At 34.6% G+C, this 23979-nt stretch overlaps 1 long non-coding RNA gene across 1 annotated transcript in view; it reads right to left on the bottom strand.

The window, feature by feature from the left end:
• The window catches only part of LOC310899346, a 79886-nt gene that overhangs the window by 7998 nt on the left and 47909 nt on the right, over window positions 1-23979 (bottom strand). Inside the window, exon 4 of the long non-coding RNA XR_014584217.1 lies at window positions 22272-22382. This is a non-coding gene — a long non-coding RNA (uncharacterized lncRNA). The remainder of the gene's footprint in view (window positions 1-22271; window positions 22383-23979) is intronic.

The raw sequence follows: 23979 nt of genomic DNA, 5'->3' as shown, positions 1-23979 counted from the left end.
TAACTATCTACATATTTATGGAAAGCAACAATTGCTTGATGTATGTATCAAGTTGAAGTTAAATTAAAAGTGAATGCTTATGTCTATCTCATTTTAAGACACAGATAAATGAGCTACTAACCAGTCACTGTGAGGGTTGGGATGGGGCTGTATATGGAGTAATGACTTACTAAAGTGTTCTGTTTTGTGATTTGACTCCGTTATTCAAACACTTTGCAGCAAAAGTAAGATTTAATGAAAAGTCCTTTAGCTTCTTCACCTTTGCTCCATAGTTCAAAGTACTCAGATGAGGTATCATGCTTCATAGTACAAACAGAAATATACTACATGATCTTATCTGAACTGAGACAATAAATTGGAAATTTTTGCTTATGCAAGATTTGTTTACATTAAAGACTACATATAGCTTGCATGGATCTGTTTTGTTTGAAGAAAACAAGGTCAGATGTTGTAGTTAATATGGTAATCCTCCAGAAGAGCACCGCTTGTTTTGTTGTCATATAAATAAAATAAATTAAAACTAAATCTCTATACTTGAACATAAGATGTTTTTTCTAAACACCTCCATACTACCCAATAATATATAAAATAACAAAGTGTTTCATGAGGTTTCATGAAAAAAATTTTGCAGTGCAGTTCAAATAATTTAATCCAAAATTATTCCACATTTAACAACTACTGTCTGTCTTGCATGCTGACAAGTTATGGGCACATGCAGAGCTTGGTGTTGGTAGTATCCTAACTAGTTGAGTCTACAGAAGTGATAGCATAACCACAGTGCTTCCTCTCATACAAAAAGCACAATAAATCATATTTAAGCAAACTGTAAAGAAAATGCTGCTTGTTTAAAATTTTAGGTATGGAACTTATTTCAAATTCAGCATTTTACTAAATTGCTATGGCATTATATGCTCAATACCAGGAAGGACTGTTATTAGAACATGATGTTAGTGGTTTTGGTGAACTGTAATTAAGAGTTGATTGTCTAATTCATAGTGCATACTTTCTATCTTACAGAACCGAAAAGATTTTGCATCTGCAAAACTTCTTTATGCTACTGCAACATAAATTTACATTAGCCTGAGTTAACATATATTCTGCGTTTCAAAAAAGATATCTGTCCTACATACTCAAATCCAGGAATTTATTAAAATCGAACAGCTTTAGATCAAGCAAGCCTTGTACAGAGATCAAATGGCTAAAGAGAATAGAAAATCAACTTTTGAGTTGACCTGTAATAATAAAATGAAAAATGTTGTCCTTAAAATGATGTACCTGATATAATTAAAAAAAATCCAAATCAGAAGTATTCAACAAATTCTATACAAACTGCAACTGTACACGCCAGCATTTTTTTATGCAAAAAATATTTAACCAAATATCGGTGCAGAGCTGTTTTTTCTTTAGCTTGACTGTATCACAACTGTTCTGAATTTGAATAGCAGCAAAAGAATGACATGAGATGTACATATGCATTCCTGCCAGCCTAGCTCAATTTCCACTTACATCTGTTAAAAAATGACAGAGTTTACAACTAGCATTCAGAGTGATTTACAGCAATTCAAGAGAAAATATATTTTGAAGATATCTGAATCATATTGCAACTGAGAGCACTTCCTTTATAGTCATAATGCACCTGTTATTTAAAATACTTAACATAGGTGGGAGCTGAAACATTTTAACTCTAAGTTACACAGACTCAGGTTAATAATGCACATGCAGCTTTTCCACTCCATCTGCAAACCTTAAGATCCATTAGGTTCTCATACTTATGAGACAGTATTTCATAAATAGTAATATTTATTGTATAATCATTTACCTTTCCTTTAATTTGAAGGAAAACCAATTACTACTGTTTGTACATTACTACTATGGCAATGAAGAGAGAGCAATACTTTAATTGACAACTAAAGCTACCCAGTCCCAGGATGTGAAATAGTGTCCAGTCTCTGAGGTAAGAGAATTAACTTAGAAGGTGCAAGTGAAAAAACAAAACATTTTTCTTCTTTGGAATTTCACAAGTTTACTAATTTTACAGACAGCAAAGTCTGAATAACTGTGTCTAATATATCAATGTGTTTTACAACATGACCTCAGCCTTCTCAGGGAAAAAAAAAATAATGGTACATTTATGGTACATACAAGCTATGGAAGATGACAGAATAAGAAAATTCTTCAATATGGTAGGATATTTCAGTAGATGATGAAACACAATGTTATAAATTAGAAGATATTGAGTATAATAAAATCCTTATATATCAACAATATTTCCCTATAATTTGAAAAGAACAGCATGTTATTCTTTAGGACTATGCATTTTTACTAAGATTTTACTTTGTCTAGTAAGCTCTGCTTATATTACAATACTTTTTTTTAAAGTACAGAAAACTGATTTATGCAGTTTATTCACTGCAGTAGGCAAGAATATTTTGTTCTGACCATCTCTGCCATAAAAACATATACTTACAAGTTAATGTTTGATGGCTTTTAAACACCATTCTTATATTTTAACCCTTTCATTAAACTGATATACTTACAATAACATGTCTTAATGAAGCATTCAGATGAAACATAATACTTAGATTAGTTTATATTGTTAGCATCAAAATTTTCTAGACTAGAATGGGTGGGAACATGTATCAGACAAAAAATTAGGACTACTTAAGCATGTTTGCTATCAGTTATAGATTTAGTGAGAGTTCAGAAACTGTTTTTATTCTGTAAGACAGCAAAACGTGACAGAACTGCAAGTATTGCTTACAAGATTTTAATGATTCAAAATAAAACTAAAAATAGAATCATAATCAGCAGTGGAAAAACAAATTAGGCAAAAATAACAGTGCTATCACTGGGATGGTTTCTTTCTTCCATAAAGCGTTACTGTGCATTTTGGATGTATGAGAACATTGAACCAGTCCAACCATCAATTATAATACAATATTTTTATTTTTGTATAAACAGAAGAATGCTTTATATATTTACAGTCTTTAACCTAAAAAACTTGAATGTCTCTATATGGGTTATTGAAGTAAATTCTTAACAACCTGACATATATTTGAAAGCAATTTCATCCATATTTTAATAAAGAAACAGGAACCCCGAACAGAACTGATCACGAACTGATTTACAGGTAATCCAGAATACCTTTAATTCCTCCCCAAGAACATAAAGAAATACTTCAACAAAACACTGAACTAAAGTGTTCCACAAATATATAAATGCTTGCTTCTGTTTAATATAAATAACCCCAGGGACGCATAGAAAGGTATTTAACAGCAGTGTTGTTGTTTTACCACAGAAAAGGACATCCATTACAAGGAAATATGCATATGCAAAACCTTTATTTTGGCTTAAGTATGAGAAATATCATTAATAACACCTAGCTTAAAGCTGAGATACCTCTTCCTTCCTTAGTGGATCTCTTCAAATATAGGAAAGCTTTAGATACTAGAATCACTTAATATTAACACAAAAGAAATTTGTTTATTTCTAATTTTCATGAGGGATTTGGTCAAAGTGTGATCAGCAGGGAAAAAGAAAAAAAATAGGATCAGTAGCAATGGGATTTCAAAAGTAACAGAAGAGAATCATATTTCCATGGGCACCTAGTTCCCTTAAGCAACCTCGAAAATTTCAGCCTGATGTTGTATCTCAGAGACTTACTAACTGGATTTCTTTAATAGCAATCAGTTGTGTTGCAGGATTATAAGATCTCAAGGAGAAACTGATTTCACGAAGCAGCTTATTTCCTCCAATTTAACAGGGAATTTCTAAGTTTTCTTAATTATCCATGAGATCACCCATTAATGTCCACATAACAACACATGGTTACCATTACAATATTCATACAGCACTGCTGTCACCATTAAAACAAGACAGGGAAAGTTTTAGCCTGCCTGTAACAAAGCAGTAACACTGTTGATTTAAATCTTGTTTTCTACTAGAATGTTGTACATTAAATTTTGCTAATAGCCAAACTCCCACCCACCTGCTCACTCATTCTCCCCACCCCTAAGTGGGACAACGGGGAGAAAATAGGATGGGATAGGATAAAGACAGTGCGATCACTAATCAGTTACCATAATGGGCAAAACAGACTCAACCTGGGGAAAAAAAATTACTTTAAATTATTGTCAATTAGACAAAATGTCAAATAGATTCATAGGATCACAGAACCATAGAACATCCTCAGTTGGAAGGGACCCAGGAGTCTAACTCTTGGCTCCACACAGGAGCACCCAAATATCAGACCGCACGTCTGAGAGAGTTGTCCAAATGCTTCTTGCACTCCGTTAGGCCCGGTGCTGTGACCACTGCCCTGGGGAACCTGTCCCAGTGCTTCTCGGTGAAGAACCTTTTCCAAACACCCAGCCTGAACCTCTCTGATGCAGCTTCAGGTAGTGAGAAACAAAAAGACAAATATTAAAACACCTTTCCTAGCCCCCTTTGCAAGGCTCAGCTTCACTCCTTCATTCCAGATTCTTCTACCCCCCTGAAGAGGTTCAGGGACGGCTGAGGACAGGGGCTGCTGTCAGTACATAGCAGCATCTCTCCGTTGCTCCTTCTCAGAGTTTTCCTCTGCTCTAGCGCGGTTTCCCTGAAGGTCGCAGTCATTCAGGAAATCTGCCCCAGTGCGGGCTTTCCATGGGACACAGCTCCCATCAGCAAAAATCTGCTGTAATATGGGCACTTCACAGGCTGCTGTCTTTCCAAAATAACCATCTGCTCCAGCGTGGGTCCTCTACAGGTTTTAGGAGAATATCTGCTCTGATAGCTGGATTACCTCCTCCTTCTTTGACCTTGCTGTTCGCTCTGCTGGTGATCACTTTTAGTTCCCTCCTCCTCTGTCTAAGGTTTTATGCCCTTTTGTAAATGTTTTCACAAATACTCCACCAAATTGGTGGGTGGGCTGAGATGTGTCCTACAGCAGGTCCATCGAGGTGCTGCCTAGAACCAGCTATGTCTGGCACAGGGCAGCTCCTGGTCACAGGGGCCACTCTTGCAGCCCCTAACCCCTGCTACCAAAACTTTGCCACACGTACTCAATACAAATAGCAATTCAAAGAAATACTAGGACGTAAGAAAATATTTTTCAAGAGTTTACCTATTGGATAAAAGTCAACTGACCCAACCCAAGACAGAAGCATATATTTAAAACATAATGGGTAAGGGTGAATATGGGTGATAAAAATAGACCTTTACATAGTTATACTTTCTCATAATGTATTCTAACTTAAATTTAACTCATATTTACCCCTCAGACTCAGATTCTACAAAAAAAAAGTCAAAAAGTCATATACTGAAAATACTCTTGCCATTGACAACACAAGCATTTGCTTGACTAAAAGCGTGTTTAAATCCCACTGTGGGACCCTGAAAGTTGTCTGTCTGCTGCTACTGTATTTTAATATTTGAAACTCCGTGTTCCATTAACTCCACCTGCTCCTGGCAATTCACCTATTTCGTAAGAAAAAAAATGCACATCATAGTTACAGCATGGCTTCATTAATGTTACCTTGAAAGATTTACAATCACAACAGTAAAAAGTTATCTTACTTTGAAGTATGTAATTACATTAGATGCATCCTGCCTTGTTTAGTCATTGTGCTTTTGCTTTAGTATCTCCTAAACTGGTAAATTTTTTAATTGTTAAATATACATTACTAAATACTCCACATGAGAATTAAAAAAATTGGCCAGGTAACATTAATGAAAAAGAAAGAGGTTTTTCCATATGCGTTACTTATTTGTACTCCATTTTGATGGAGTACCTGATATTCAAGAAACACTCCAAATTTACCCAGCCAGAGCTGTCAGCAGGCTTTACGTCTGCAAGCCTCTGCAAGACAATCATTCCTTGTGAAAATATGCACTGTGCTTCTTCCCCTCCCTCCTCCCTCATCTTCAGACTGTAGGAATACAACTTACACTTGTCATCAGTGATGCACAACTCAGTAGAGCAGAGGTATAATCTGGGAGTCTACAAACATTTATAACTTCTTTTTTAAATGAAAAGACTTACTTCAATTAAGCCTTCTACATTTGCCACAGTTTAGAAACTTGCTGACCAAAGAACTGACTCCTTGGACTTTTCAGTGCTTAAAAAGCCAGCCCTTGGACCAAGATGAATGCTTATAGATGCCTCAGATGTGAAAATTTACCAGTGAAGAAGTGTTAAATATGCAGTGGTCCTACAAACAAACTGGAGAGCCTCCAGAGCTCCCCTAAGAAAAATTAAGGCACAGGATTATGTCTGATTTATTATCACCCATGCTCACAAATTGCTCATTCATTTTCCTTTAGATAACCATTGATTAAAAAACAGCAACAGTTAGAATCCCAGAATACAGTTAGTCAAGCAATTAGTAGAGTTAAGTCTGTCCAACCAAAAAGCTTTGAAGAGCTAACGTTCATCTATTTCTGAAGTTATCCAAAAAATATTAAAAATATCATTCCTTTAAAATGGTAATCCTATTTACGTCATTCTTACACAACTTAAAAACCAGGTGAGAGTCTTTTGCCATTTCTTAAAAACAATATTTAAGTTGTGGGCAGAAACTAAGAATGGAAAATGTCATCCAAGCAACACGTTACTGTAAAAAGTCTTTAAAAAAAAATAATTATATAAAACTCTCCTCTTCGTATAATTTTCAAGTTTTTTTTTTTTAAGTCTGAATATATACGTTTTAAAAACCTAAGTCAAAAAAAATACTGAAATTGACACAATGAAGTTTATTGTTTCTAGGTCTGACAGACAACTGAAAATTTTCAAGATAATAATGCACTTATCAATATAGACTTACCAAAATGCATCATTTTTAAAAAACTCTGAAGATGTATTGGACATTATTATAAATTTCAGTGTTTTGTGAAAAATACTTTTCCCTAATATGTAAATAGTGCCTACTATGAAAATCATGATCTACACTATGATGACATTCATTTAGCCATATTGCTTCTGTTTGCTTGTACATCTCTACCATTTTGTTGCCCTTTAAAGCATTTTCTCTCCAACAAAGTGCATTACAGTGACAGAACTAGAAATTATGCATGTTTCTGCTCTAAGAACTGCCAGATGTTAGTTTTGGTATTAATGACTTTTACAATTCTGTCAAACCTTTAATATTTTCTATACTAAGAAATGGAAATCAGCTCAAGACAGTGTCAGTGCCAGGCACAGCTGAGCTGTTGCTGAGAAGTGTATAAATGCAAATGAAGACAAAAGCAAACTACATAAAGCTTACTTCAAAAATCCTGTCGGAGCTTTGCTGACTACAAAAGCATTTTTAAAGGTCTAAAGTACTATCAAATCAGTTGTCCTTAAGTATTAACAAATATACTAAAGTAAAATTCTAATCCCAAAAACCACTTACACCCTGTGAATGACTATTTATACACAGCATCTATTTGTACTGGCTAAAATAAGATTCACTATTCACAGGATTAAGTTAAACTGCACAGTTGTAAGCACTTTTCCCCACATGCCCAAGCATACCTATGGAGGTTTGTACTCTGAAAGAGCAGAGGTTCAAAAAAAACCGTCAAACACGGTCACTTCTCAGCAACCTTTCAGCATATTAAGTAATGGAACTTTTCCTACTGATTTAATAAAGATCGGATAAAGAATTCAGACACCTGCATGAAGCCCAAGTTCCAGTGATTACTAAGCCACCATATCTAACAATTTTTCAGAATCTTAAAAAGCGTAATTTAAATGTCAAACTTTACTCTCTTGATAGTAAGAATTCGTCATGCTTCTCCCATATTAATGCAAGTACAGCCAGTGCTAAATTAAAATACTTTTGGCTTCTAGAGCAGGACGAGTCACAGTAGGAGACACCTAATTTCAGTCCAGCTAAATGCACCCTCTGATCACTAGATGGTATAATTATCTAGCTCTACTGAGATGGGGAGAAACCAAGCTGCACTTAGTGTAACAGAAAAGTGGCAAAAGCAGATAAATACCACTTTCCTATGTCACCTGTCCTGAAAAAAACAAAAGTTCTGCCTATAATCCTCAGAGGGTCACTCTAGCAGCTGGTTAGTACCAACCCACGTAATTTAAAGAAATGTTGGTAAAAATCTCTTTTCCTTCCAAGGAAGAGTAGAGATTTGGAAGTGACCAAAAAGAGTCTACATTAGCATTACCTCTCACAGATTTTTCTTGGCTTCCAATATTCAGTTTTTTGAAATGCTCTGACACAAATTATGACATAGCTGCAGATATCAAGAGCTACTCCTATCAAGATTTCTTTACACAATAAACAGGCTCTCCTTAAGAAACAAGTATTACATCAGTATTACTTGTTATCAATACAGCCCCGTCAAATGAATTTAATCTCTAAAATGCTCAGCTAACTTGCATATTCTAATTAATATCATGCTGAAAATAGTTAATGACACTAAATTATAGCAATCTTTCTAAAAGGGTCAAATTTGTCGATCTGCATTTAAGCTATAAACATCAGGCAAGAAAATGAATTGGTTTTGAAATAACATTAATTTTGAAAGGTCCTACTTAAGGAAATAATTTCCTTGACTTTTTTTTTTTTTAGTGTTTAATGTTTAATTAAACCATCCAGTAAAGGATTATAACTGATAGCAAATTGAAGTGTTGTCTCTCTTCCTATCACTCTCAGCAGAACTGCTCATTTTTCTTCCGTTGAGTTTTGAGGGAGAAGACTATCAGACAGTGTCCACAAGGATCTATACAGGTACACAACGGAGTATGTCTTTAAAACTATGTTAACGTAAGAATAATATCTCTTAAAAGTGAGGAAGTATTATTAATCTGTAATTTTTATGCCATTCCAGAAGTTATATTATACAGTGCTTCCCACAACATTATGTATTATAATTCTTGATATTTTACAATTTCACATTTTTTAAAGCTACAAAGCTAACTAAACCCAATGATATTCCTGTGGAGAAAACATGTTATTTGTGTTTGGATAAAATTTGGTCATGAACCTGATGGATTAGCCACTGTGTTTGCTGTCAGACAGAATACACTGCAGAGACAAATAAGGTCATAGGACCTCCACAAAAAATGTCAAAGCTTCTTTATTCTGCACATACATTTCTTTAAGATCCTACAGTCAAAATCTTGCACTTCAACACAGTGGATTTGATGAAGAGGTGAGAAAAGAATTAATAAACTGCCAGGCCGATTCTGTGCTCAAAAAGATATAAAATAAAACAAACTTCAATATACTCATATGAATTTAATTTCCCTTGACAGTAAGAGTTCAGCACATGGGTTTCTCAACCCAAAAGGAGATCTATGAAAATTCAGGTCACAGAAGATCGTTTAGAAGCTTGCTTGAGAATAATTTGATTTTCTGAGTCTAACATACGGAATGAAAAACCAGTTTGAATCAAAAAAATATTATAAGCCAGAACACGAATTCCACATGATGATCTCATTAGGAAAGTACAAACAATAAGTAACCTTGAGGACAGGAGATTGGACGGTGTGAGGAGATGGCCAAACAAGACCAGTCGGTATAATCACTGGTTGGAGGTATGATCCAGTCTACCAAACATCTTCAGAACACTATATCTCAAACCTAAAGCATAAGGAAGGCAAACTGAAACAGATTGTCGTTGTGCAGATTCAGGTCACGTTCTCTCAGAAGGAATTAAACAGAAAAAAGTTTTATGCAGATGTAAGAAAATTTTCAAGAAGCTGATAAAGCATTTTTCTTCATTTATAGAAAAGGAAGTCTGAAAAAGATTGGATTTTGGCATGCTACTGAAATCAGTGGTATAAACGCTTGAAAAAAATACCAACATCTGGAGAAAGTTTTTTCACACACACACAAAAAAAAGTATTAAAAAAATGCATAAACAAGTAGTCTGTAGATAGGAGATACTGATATATGGCAGATCAAACATATAAACGTGACAGCGGTAGTTAATTTGAACATGCAAGTGCCATTATCACATTATGTCATCCTATTAAAATCTCTGAATTTCTTTCATCATCATTTCCTCAGGTTAAACTGCAGCAAATAGTATCCATATAACAACACCTTTTCCAGGAGTTTTCAGGAACATAGCTACATAAGGTGACAAATACCAGCATATGAGGTAAATAAAATTCATTAGACAACCTGCTTTCAAGTAACCACCATCAGAAAATGACCGGTATCTACAATTGAAGAGGCAAAATGACGTTAATTAATATATTATTCTTAGAATTTGTAATAATATTCATTACAGTTTTACTATTAAAACCCATGAGCTTCAGATCTTCTCAAGGGTCAATACAAAGTCTTTATTTTGCCTTTAAATTTCCATATATAATTTTCAAATAATCACTGGATACAGAGGTGAAATGTAGCTTTTTTTTTAAAAAAAATAAGACTCCTGTTGCCAATTCTACAGTGCACAAAAAATGTTTCACAGATATAAACAACAATTAATAGAACTATATCAAAGTCTTTAAGAGTCTGTATTAGCAGTTGCCAAATACAGATATCTTAACAGAATATATGTTGGGTTTTTTTTTTCATTTTTTTTTTTAACACTGAAAGGTAACTGTATTTGAACATGCCATTATGATGCCCCTAAAAATATTAATCATTCTATTATTTAGGTATGAATTATCATACTCCATTTTCAGGTTCTAAATTCAAAATTGCTCACGTTGTCAACACAATAGCAAAAACACTGCCATTCTTTCTACTAACACATCACAGCATAAAGTTGGTGGTATTAATTAAATAGAGACATTCCAAAAGCATGCATCCATTTTCACATATTCATAGTTTATCAGCAGAATGATTACATGAAAGTGTTTCATGTAATTTTGGTCTACATCAAGAAAGCCTGGTGTTAAAAAAAAAATCTTTTTAATGAGGAAACCAAGGATGAGAGAGGCACAAAGGATGGGTGCAAGAATAAAAAGGTGCAAGGCAGAGAACAGTGGAACAGAGAACAGCAGCAGTGAGAATGAACATGACGAGATTTCAAAGAAACGTGGTATGTTTTATGTTGTAGAGAGGTTAAAAAAACTACAAGCAGCAGGATGATGCTAAAAAGGAACTGAATCACCTGCATTTCAGAACACCATAAAGAGGATGTGTAAAATATAATATGGAGCTCACACAGGATGAGGAACATTAAAAAAAAAAAAGAGAAAAAACTCTTCACTGAGTGAACATTGTCTATTCTGTATATCCTAAGGCAAGATTCTGAAGAAAACACAGTGTCATCATGTAATTAAAGATTGTATCACAAACCATAGATACAACAAGGCCATATTAAGGTTACCTGGGCAATCTTAAATCAAAGCTTCCCAGATTATTCTAATGGCTTCTGTAAACAGCATAAATGCATGCACATATTCTAGATGGGTGCTGAATATGATCTTTAGTGCTGGATAATCTGAGATCATAAATACATAGAACGTGTTAGCATAGTATGCTATTTCTCAAAAACAGAGGATGAGTAAATTTTAGTATTTTCCTTAAGTCATAGCAACAAGCCCCTTTTTTTCCAAGCACAACAGCAAAATATATCTCAATCAACAAAAAAAAAAAAAGGAAAAAAACATAGCAGCAGCGAGATATTGCACTTTTCAGGAGACAAACTATTAATGCTCCCTTCCATGTGCCAAGCAGAATTAACTGTCATAAATCATCTCTACTGCAAGTAAAGAGCATGTATTTTGTTTGCTGTCCAATTCATCCGTTGTACACGCAACTTGAAAAGTTACAGTTTTATCATGCATGAGTATATTATTTCTGACAACTTCACTAATAGCATTCTTCACTAAATACATCAGAACTTTTCTGATAACAAAATTGTTCCAGCTTTTACCAAAGAAGATGGCCACTATTTTTAATATAAACTGAATAGACTATTCTTACATGAAATACAACCTTTCCAGCAGACAAGGTCACACCTTCCTAATGAGAATGGTTTCTGTTCGTTACTAAAACAGGCACAAGCAAACAGTGATATTACAGAATTTTGAGCTCCAAAATACATTTGCCTTTAAATTCTATTTCAAATGTCCCACCACATAAAACAAAATGTATATCTACACAATCACATGGAATGAACATTCTCTTATAGAAATAAACTTTCACAAAAGTTTAGTATAAGAAATAGTTTATCCAGGAAAATGTAAAACGTTCTCTCAGCACTAAAAAAAAATATTAAAAAAAAAAATAGACAAAAATCAGTATCTGTTCCATATTATGAGAAGAGAAACAATATACTTAAGATTTAAATTTGTCAAAGAACTAAGTGGGTAACAGCTTACTTATTAGGAAAAGAAAAAAATATATAATTATTACATTTAAATAAATTGTATGCTTTTCCCAGTAATGCAAATTCCATCCAAAAAAAATACTCTTCCTGAAACTGATACAGTAATATCCCATCAGAAGACACTCATAATGACCTCTTTGGTTTTCATTCAACTCTTTTGGGGATACAAAATAAGTTTACAGAAATGATTGTCCTAATTACCTGTGATATTCATATTACTACTTCTTGTAAGTGAAAATCCATTTATACTGGTATTTTTTCCAAAGTATTGCTTTACTATTCCATGTTATCCACTGATATTTCAAACACCACTGAAAATAACGTTTGTAAAATTATTTTGAGTGTAATTTTAAAAAGAACTCATGCCTAGCATGTAGGCTAATCAAGGCTCTACATGGCACTGAGTTATATCCTCATCAGTGCTGCTATACTAAACTGTTCAGCCTTCATTCTAAAATGGCCCAGCAGAACTGGAAAGCCTTTCTTATAAAAATATCTCTTTTTGTGTGAGTGTTTAAATTCAACAATATAATTTGTATTTCGTATTCATAAAGATAATATAAATGTAAAAACCTTTATAACGAAGAGAGTTACAGACTTATGCAACAAGAAAAGCCAGAAAGAGTAACACCCGGACAATGGGAAATGTTGGTCTCTTAGTTTTGCTTTATATAATAAAAGCTGGTACTTATATGACCCTCACTATCAGTAAAAAAAAAAATAAAAAAAAATAGGATGGCAAAGGAAGGGGGAATAACAGCTTGGGGTTTTTATGGAATTCACCAACACCTTAGAGTGGAAAGGGGAGTCTTTCTTCACTGGTGAATGTAGTCCTTCCACTCTGGAGAATGTGGCAGGGGAGAAGGTAGTGCTTTTAGAATCAGGCTTTCTATCAGAAATTAGTTTGCTTCACATTTAAGTGTGCTTTACATTGAAATCAGTCACTAAACACACTTTAAAAAAACAAACACTGAAGTGAAATATTGAAATATCAATTATAACACTACTAACACTGAAAATACATGCTTAACTATATCAAAGTCTTGAAGGAAAGCAATCCGTTGTGATCATTGATACATGGTGTTATATCGAAAACTGTTTTCAACCATGGTGGTAAAAGATTTGACTCCTGTTTAAATAGCAGTGCTGATGGCAATAAGGGAAGAAGTCTTTCAGTTTCTTCTCCTGGTAACAGAATTATGAATGCATTTTATCTTCAGCCTTACTTCATAAAATTCTTAAAAAAAAAAAAAGCTTAATTTAATTTGTGTAGGAAATATCCTGGATGTTAAAAAAAAAAAGAAAATGAGATGGCGAAATTGGCACCTAGAGTTTGGATGCAAACACTGATTAACAGTTCAGCACTGCAATATGTTATACTTTAATATTTTTTAAGAAGTGGTCATAAATAATTCAAGTCTCTGTTTTAGCCATATTTCCCTGTTCTTAAAGCTGGTATCAGACAGAATAAATAAAATACAACTGCTAAGTATAAATTAACTAATCCAAGGAAAAAGCCTAATGTTATTAGACTTGCTATAAATATTTTGGTCCATTTCTGTGAAGGAACTATGCATCCGTGTCCTGCACAGAACGACGACTTTGCCCGTCCTCCAGGTACGCCCGGAGGGCAATGTAGGCTATAATGACCCATCTGTTCACTACTGGCAAATAGCAAACTTCTAATGAAGACAGATGTGGGTCACCCTGTACAAGAAGGCTGCAGGGTGTTAATGAATCCACCTAATGGTCACTACCTGCCACTGTTGACTGATTGATGAGCAAAGGGGTTAAGCTTCAAAAGCAAAGACAAGTATCTCAGGTAATCATTAGTCTTACTTGTGTATCTCTGTCACACGCACTTCCTAATACATACATACATATATGTGCGCACACACATACACACGCTTTAATGTTGTCATGTTGTCTTCCCCAATTTAAAAAAAAAAAAAGCTTCTCTTATTTTTTCTTTGAACAGCCTGAAAAATATGAAACAAAGACCTTGTGAGAAATTTATTATCTTTATTGCCCAAAGGAATAGAAGTACCCAATATTCACCGTAATTTTTAGACACAACCTCTGACACTAGCAGGAAAACTAAAAATCTTAAAGGAAATAATTACCAGTTGCAAAACTCTACAAGTAATCACATTTAATAAAAATTATAATCTGATAGCATAGGAAGGAACTTTTACAGTGAACTCCATTCACACAAGGATACAGGGTAATAGATTTTTGTTGTAATGATCACCACAGGAGTTAGAGAGGATTCAACTAATTCTGACAATTCCGTATGAAGGTGATGGCAGCACAAAGAAAACAGCTATTTACGAACAAAGTATTGACATAAATCCAACCATTCATCAATTCAGATAGTAAGCAAGTGTCAAGAGATATTGCAATGTGAACACTAGAGAAGGAAGTCTCCCTTGAGAAAAAGAATTATATATAGAGATAGATATAGATATATGCCCTCTAGTGAAAAGTGTTATGACTGAGTTACTGTGAGGTGAAACTTGCGCAGAATTTACCAGCTGCCAGGATTCACCAGGATTTTGTTAATAAACAGCTAAAATAATGCAAACTCACAGCACTATGCATGTATGTCAAAAAGTAAAATATAAAGTTAATAGTAGAAGGAAGTATTTTTTATGTAACAACTTTTGAGAGGTAGATTTTTTATTTTTATTTTCCAGATATGACAAAGAGAACCAACTAATTTAATTTTTGATAACTCTACTGATAGAGATAGGTAACCCAAAAATATTAAGTGCTACAAATCACCCACAGGGAAACATTCTTTACCAGCCATACCAGGTGATGGTATATTAAAAACCAATCCTGTAGTAATAGTGTAGTGAATAGCACATTGCTTTAGTAGCAGGTTTCCTAAAAATGTGTGAAGACACCCTTACTAGAAGATAAATTTTTAACCCTTGCCATGTTCATCTCTTGAATAACCCTGAATCAGCCCTGTAATCTCATTCTCTACATTCTTAACTGTAAAGCAAACACCAGGATCCCAGCACATTCAGCCTGTAAGCCTCAAAATATTCATATAGGGAGGTGGGGGACTATGGGGTGTGAATTTCAAGATAAAATGTATTTGAGAAGTAAACAGTATTATTACATCCGTTTTTTAGGTTAATACATGGTGAATTTTTGTCTTGGTAGAAGTCAGGTTTTTTATCCAAATCACAACATAGCAAAAAGTCTCAACAAACAAAAGATAACACTGAACTACTTGTAATTCTCAGTATTATCAGACAAACAACAGCCTTTTCAAGTTTTCAGTTGTAACACTATTTTTGAACACAATGGGATATAGTTGTTGTTAATCTTGTGTATGCATTAAACCCACTTTTTCCATTCATATTGAAAAAATCTATACAAAACAAGTGAATCAGCAGCACTCAAAAACTTTCCATTTGTATAATCAGAGATTTCCTGTAAATATGAGGAAATTTATGCCTACTCAGTGAGAGCAAAAACTGCAACTTTGCCTAATGTATGCCAAGAAGGTCTCTAGTGTAAGCTACCTTTTCAAACATTTAAATTCACAGCTGATTTACTGTTGTTCCCAGAATTTAAATGATTAAGAAGCTTCAGTATTTTGCCTGAGGCAACAGAACTTCTCTCTTCAAGATCCAGTAACTCCTATCTATATGATTCTTTTTGCCAGCAGCTATTAACATTACATCCAAGATGAAACTTTATATATATGGTCTATTGATATGTAACAGAGGGTTTTCACTGATTTATCCTGAGAACAAGCTAACAGCAAGGTTAAAAAAAATGGGAGCAATGTGTACTAAACATAAGTGAAGTGTAGAAAATAGTAATTCTGTAATCATGATTACATAATTAATACATGGATTAATCCATAATACATGGATTATTCATGATGTCACTGGCAAATAAAAGCTATCGGGATATAAAAACCCTCCTAGCCTTTAAAGAGAAACTCAAGTGTTAATGTCATCAATAATAGCGTATATACAGAACATTCTGAAAGGGACTGCATTGTTTTTCATTTAGCTCACTTGCCTGTTGAAGAACTGTAATTTATTAATGAGAAATACTTACGATTCCAGTAAAATGTGATTATCAATGTATTCTATTTTTATCCATATCAACTTTCCTTCAGGGGTGTCATCACAACTAAGAAAGGATCATGTAGCTTTAAAACTTATAGTGCATGCAGAGAAAGCATTCTTTTTTTTTTTTAAATGTCATTTGGGCAGAATGTCATTTCCCTATATACGCATGCTTCGCTCATGCTTCATTCTGCTCACAGAAAAGACAGATTCCTGAAAAGGGGAGGGGAGGCAGGAAGAAGCAGTTGCACGCTTAAATAGCATAGCATACACATTAAACAAGCACTTAAAGTCAGGACAGCTTCAGAAAATTTGCTGGTAGTATTTACAGGTTCGGATTAACTTGTAAACTGATTCAAACATAAATGTGAGGTAAAAGTTGCAGATATTTTTTAAAAGGAAGACTGGTTAAAAGGTACTAAGTACAACGTCCCATATGTGCTACCCTCATGTCATGTAGAAAAAGTTGTTGCACATTTCTTTTCCCAGAGATGTCCCTCTTCAGAGCTATAGGAATATAGCAGACTACTAACTTGGGGCACAAATAGTAAAATAGTACTACATTTTTCAACCATCTTATTTTGAGACAACAAATCAGTCGTTTACCAGACTGGCAAAGGATGCATCCCTAACACAGGGACAATAGTATTGTCTTACTTAGTATGGCAAGTGAACGTATTTTTAACTTCACAATGTCCTGAAACTCATAGGACTATGTATATGTTGCCAGTTCAATACATATATATGCTTAAAACACAATAAAGAAATGGGAACTGAACTGACTACTTCACATTTTTAATCCTTTCATATTAAGGCATTGGAGCTTAACAAATACACTCAGAATTTGCATTTATTTTTATTATTGGCAAAGTACATCCCTCCTCACATGTAATGCTTTGTTCTAAAAATAAATAAATAAGATTTGTTCCACAGATATCTTCCAGAAATCTGAGTCAGGAAAAAAAATAAAATCCAGCCAAAATCTTAAAAAAAAAAAAAAAACAGCAGTTTCCTTCCATTTCAAGGAATCGAGCCTTTGATAACCCTCCATAAAGAAGAACATTTACACAAATCTGCATTAGGCCAGAACTTTTCTCTTTCTCCTCATCTTGATTATAAATGGATTTAGAAATGATATCATTTCTTGTCTCTCTTCAGCAACCTTTTACACAGTTGAAGTCGATTACAGTAGTCTTCCTTTGTTCTTAAACTAATACAGCTCAATCATTCCCTCCATCTAGAAACAATCTCACATTAGTCTCATTATTTTCCTCTAAACTATCTCTGATTTCTCTACAAGTTTTTGACTTGAAACGCGCTAACTGCGACACAGCACTCCAGATGAAGCCTGCTCTATGTAGCACTGCCAGTAAGTACATGCCTTGAGTTTCACATGCCTTCCAGGCGATACTTCTATGCGCACATACTAATACAGCATCTGGGATTTATCTTTCTCACAACGTTGCAAAATTCTTGACACAAACTCAGCATAGAGATGGTTGCCCTTTGGCGTTCTTCAGGGTATTCAAACCAAAGCTACCTAAATGTCATGAGTATTAGTGAACAAAAAGTTGACAGCATTTATCCAAGTTGTGCTCATTTTTGTTGATACTATAGGGGATACTGTATTTTGTTGATACTATAGAGAAGAGCAGGCCGAGGGGAGGCCTCATGGCGGCCTGCAGCTCCCTCACGAGGGGAGCGGAGGGGCAGGCGCTGAGCTCTGCTCTCTGGGGACAGCGACAGGACCCGAGGGAACGGCATGGAGCTGGGACAGGGGAGGGTCAGGCTGGGTGCTAGGGAAAGGTTCTGCACCCAGAGGGTGGTCGGGCACTGGGACAGGCTCCCCAGGGCAGTGGTCAGGGCACTGACATTTCCGGAGTTCAAGAAGCATTTGGACAGTGCTCTCAGACATCTGGTCTAATTTTTAGGTGGTCCTGTGCAGACCTAGGAGTTGGACTCCATTCTTTCCAACTCAGGATATTGTATGGTTCTGTTCTGTGATTCTATACTAGCAGTTCTACCAAATGAAATTTGTGTCTCTAGTTATTTTTCCAAAATGATTCAAGAAAATGTCATTTTGCACTTGGTCAGTTATTATAAGATGCATCTTTAAAAGCTTAACTTCCTTAAGATAAAGTGTCTTGGTTGTACTACTATAGTTGGAAAAAAAAATAGTTTTATGGACTTTTCACCACAAAATACTAATGCAGTAAATTTTAAGTATCCAGATCAATGCTTTGCATTTTTAGATGAATTACTGCTCTTTTCTGATGTGATATCAGTCTGTTGCTTCCTTCCTAATTCCCAGTTTAAAAACAGCCTACAGATTTTTTTGAATTTATGAACTACTTAATTTATGAATTCCAAGGTCATAGTACTTCATTTTTAAGTACATATTTAATAATACAAAAAATGACTATAAATATATTAGGATCAGCAAACTATTTACTTATTGATTTAAGTTCCTACAATAAATTTTTACAATAAAAATGTACATATCTTCTTTATTGCATATAGATTACTTTCTTGTAATGTGAAGAAATCAATCACAACTCATAAAAAGCCTAGATTAGTTATCTACTGAAATTTTATTTATATTCTACTTATGTATTAGTACTTATTTTGATTTTGTAATACACTGCAATGCAATCTATCTTAGTATATTACAAGAAGCCCAGTGGCATGGTGGTCAGTCTCTTCTCACAGGTAACTAGTGATAGGACTAGAGGGAATGGCCTCAAGTTGTGCCAGGGGAGGTTCAGATTGGGAATTAGCAGACATTTCTTCTCAGAAGGAGCAGTCAGGCATTGGGATGGGTTGCCCAGGGAGGTGGTGGAGTCACCGCCCCTGGGGGCGTGTATGGAAAGGTTGGACCTGGTGCTTAGGGACATGGATTAGTGGGTGACATTGGTAGTAGGCTGATGGTTGGACCAGATGATCTTGGAAGTTTTTTCCAACCTTTATAATTCTATGATTCTAAACCAGATGTTTGTTGGATTTTTTTTTTTGGTAGTTCTATTTACTTTTTCCCAGAAAAACTTTTTTGTATTGGGGACATATTAAAGGAAAATTTGACGTCTGTTCTTTCAAAATATTGCCTTTTTATTTTTTATTTTTTTCTTCAGGACATGATTCCAAGCAGGGAGAGATAAAAACAAAGCAATAAAATGAGTGGAAAGATGACTGTGTCAAGTTTCCTACAGTTTTTCTTTGGTTGGTTATTTTTATTAACGTTTCATTTTAAATACAAACAAAATGAAATTTATAAGTCCCTCCACATTTTCAGAGATACTGGCTGCACTTTCAGCAAGATTTTACCTCTTGATAACTTTTTTTCTCCCCTTTAGTCCAGTAGGACTTTGCATCTGCTTTGGCTAAAAAGTTTTTTTTAAGGAACTAGATCTTTTTTTTTTTTCCATTAAAAAGCTGGGGCAGAGGAACAGAACAGTTCATGATGAGACAAGATTATCATAAAAACTTACAGTTGTTAGTAATCACCCTCTAAAATCAAGGACCAGTCCTGCAAACCTCACTGACTCCATTTGTTTCTCATTCATGAAACTATTTATACAAATATCTATGGTATATATATATACTAACAAAAAAAAAAAAGACAATTAAAAAAAATCCTGTAAAATACATCATACAGACATTGTAACAAAAATAAACATCCTAACCTCTGGAAATTCTGACTAAATTACAACTTTAAAGAAGTCCAAATATCTTCAGACATGAAAACTCTCAGTAAGGTCATTTAGAAAACGTTTCTCTCTCCCAAAAGAGTCTCTGTGATAAATATGCAGTCACAGACGAACATTTTAATGTTTTTGATCCTAAATTAGAATGAACTGATGATTAAAAACAATGCAATTTGCAGCCTGGTCTTTAGAACAAAGAATGGACATGGTAACATTTGTAGGCATGTAATTCATCCTTCTGCTATAATTTTGAACCTATTAGTCAATCGTAACCAAATTTGACTGAGAGCTTACAGATACGAAATTCTTACCAGCTTTGTGAAAAAGATTACTTTGAATATCTTTTTCTCTTCTGATTTATAGGATGCACTGTAAGCTTAAGTCTTATCAGAAACCTGTGGATCCCCAGGAAAATGTCATGAATGCCTTTGCAATAGAAAAAGCATAAATTAGCATCTAATCTTTCCTGGGCAGCTGCAAATCCAGTCCCAAAGCTCAGGGTTAAGTCTGGTTGTAAGAGTAAGGTTTCCAGTTACTGCATTCAATCCCAAAGCACAGAGCAGAGTTCAGCTGACTGTTCACATGACTATTGCCCCCCTACACCCTTTAACTGTAGTATTGTAGCTATAGACAAAAGATGTTTTTTTTACCTGGCCAGTTGTGCTTTTCACACTTGGAAATACTGAGATTTTGTTACAGTTATTACAACACATTGTTCATCAACTTAAATTACTGGAATGTATTCTCAGCTTTAATTCTCACTTAGCTTTTATTTGAAAATATGAAGCAATATTCATTCAAATTTTTATTGAACCAGCTTGGAGAAAAAAAAAAATCAGTGCTTCCACCTACATGCAAAAACCTACTTATCTTTCCCTTCTCTAACCCTTCCTGCCTAAAAAGACCAGTTTTCCCCTCCTTCCTGAATCTATCTAGTTTTCTTCATTGCTTACTACTAGGTCCTCTCAACTCTTTTTACACCCTCCTGCATATGCTTTTATGTCACTGTTTCTGCCTTCCTCTTCTGTCAAAGGCAGCTTTACCTACCCAGAGAAGGCTGAAGTAGTTCATTAGGGCTAAAGGAATTAAAGAGCCAAGAAAGCATAATCCTACGTTACGACCCCTTAGCATGGCACACATATGATCATACACTATACATAATAGCTATACGTAAAGCTTAAGGTCTTTGAACTTTAATAAAGCTTTTTACCTTGACAAAATGATTTATTTGCTTCTTTCTTTCAAGACTCTAGACGTTTCTGTCTTTTGTCCTGGTAATGGCTGTTCCTTGTTTAATAAAATTCCAGCAAGTTACCTCTAGTACTCACAACTTTGAAAAAATGATGCTTGATGTTCCTATATTAATTAATACCTCAACTTGTTAGTATCTATCCCCTTTTAACATACCCTTTAATCTATCCTTCTTATCATACTTTACAGAAACACCGAGGTAAAGTAGAAAAAATAAGAACACAAAATGACAAGAATGTTTCTTCATACACAGTCTTCACCCACAAATACATTTTGCAGGAGACATGGAAAAGTCAGTCAAAAGAGAAAAATGCAGTTGGATCTCATTAAGCAATTTTTTCTTTTAATCTCAATCTCTAAAAATATAACTATATAAGCAAACAAAAATTAAAAAATATTTAACTAAGGAAAAAGTATAGAAACAATTACTTTAAGTTTTATTGCTTAAGCCTTCTCTCTGCATGAATATCTAAAGGCTCCAAAATTCTGCCATGCAATATAAAACATCTGAAATATTCCAGTTATTCAGTTTGAAACATCTTAAAACTGAACAGCACAGATAATTTATTCTGAGTGTATTTTTATGTATACTTATTGGATGTTGATGAATTCTGAGAAAAATTGTGACTATGAATCATTCAGTTTTAACTCTGACATATGATTCCAAGTGTGTGAAAATACACTTCACAATCTCTACAAACAAAATATAGAAATCTTATGCTATGAGATTATTTTTAGGGGTTTTACAATGAAATATGGTAGCAAAAAAAAAGCCCATGATTTTTGATTCTTAAATGTTTGGAGGTTTTAGTTTAGTTTTGTTTTGTTTGATTTTCAATATAAATGCAACATTTTTTCATCCTGCACAGAAAATCTTTACACCTGAAATGCAGATATAGATTAGTCTTTAAGTAGTATGAAAAAGCTGAAGTGGCATTACCTTCTTTTCTTCCTGTAATTCTATTACTTCATGATACCATGGGATGAGGAGGTCATATTTTTTCTTGCCTTCTTTTTGATGTTGACGTTTTCATAATGCAGCACAGTCTCCCTTTAGAAAGTTAAAGGAAAGATTTATGAGCCTTCATTTTTAAATGCTTATCTAAACACACTTAGTGAAAGCCTATTCTCCTGTTACAAACAGCTGCTGTTTGCAATAACTAATGAAAGCCTAGATTACTTACTAATGGGAGGGGTCCCACAATATTGTACAATTAAGCTGTAAACCCAAAGAAGCAACACAAATCATGTTTCAATAATGGCAAAATCATGTAGTTGTTATCACAGGAGGACCCTAACAACCACTCAATGGAGAAAAAAATAAAAACCATACAGGAAATATGACACACCATTTTTGAGATACGTTACTGTACCACATGTAAAACAAAGCTTCAAGTGAGTTATGAGGCTCTAACTCTAATTATGAGAATTACCAATGAAATCATCTAGGATAGACCTATCTATATCACATACACTGAAAAAATGTTGAAAGCTGTCTTGGTAGCAGCAACACTCTAAAGAACTGTTTTATGATTTAGTTTTAGGAAAAAAAAAAAAGAAAAAAAGAAAAAAAGAAAAGACTTTAAGGAAATCACTTTAAATACACAAATAAATTTTATGAACACTTCAAATGGTCATAAAAAATGCTAAGTCTGTCCAAGACACTGGAAAGGATTTCAGCTATGTGTACTGGGTCTGGCTGGGATGGAGTTAACTTTCCCCACTGTAGGCCATATAATGTTGTGCTCTGCACTCGTAGCTAGAACAGCATTGATATCACACCAATGTTTATTGCCAAGCAGTGCTGGCCCAACATCAAGACTCTCTTCAAATTTCCTCAAAACCAGCAGGATGGGGACAGGCAAAAGATAGGGAGGGGACATTGCCAGGGCAGCTAACCTAAACTGACCAAAGGGATATTCCATACCTTGCAGTGTTACACTCAACAATAAATGTGGGAAAGGGGAAGGAGAAGGGAGGACTCTCATTATGAAGACGTCTGTCCTCTCAGACAACTGCTATGCGTATTTAGGCCCTGCTTTTCAGGATGTGGCCGAACACTGCTCGATGATGGGAAATAGAGAATAATTGTTTTCTCTCTCCCTTTGCTTCTGAGAGGCCTTTGCTTGTTTTTTCTTCTTTCTTTGCCCTTAATTAAATTATCTATATCTTAACTCGTGAACATTTTTCTTTCCCACCACACTTTCTTCTTCCTCTCTCCCTTTGAGGATAAGGAGTGAGAGAGTGGTTGTGATGTAGCTCAGCCATCCATCAGGGTGAAACCAACACAGCCCTTTTTGGTGCCCAGTGTGGGGCTTGAAGGGTTGAGATAACAATAGATTTGACCAGAGCGCTTTAGAGGGAACTTACAATCATCATATTTATTTAACAGTTGCTGGTCACAATGTTGACTGGTGTGCTCTGAATGTTGTTCTTTGTGATCCTGTTATATGTGATCCATGCCATGTTCTCTCTTTTGCTATATATCACATCTGAGAGCTTGCTAATGGCTGTGGTTTTTTTGTTTATTTGTTTGTGATTTTTTTTTCCAGATTGCTGTGCTGTGAAGCACTGGCCTTTACCCTAATCTGATATTTGGGCCCTGCATTGTTATCATCTCTGTACTTCGGGAACCACCTCATGAAGAA

Source organism: Anser anser (genome assembly GCF_964211835.1).
Source record: "Anser anser genome assembly, chromosome: 4".
Lineage (NCBI taxonomy): Eukaryota > Metazoa > Chordata > Aves > Anseriformes > Anatidae > Anser > Anser anser.
The sequence above is the reverse complement of the archived record's forward strand: the minus strand, read 5'-3'. Positions and strand labels throughout refer to the sequence as shown.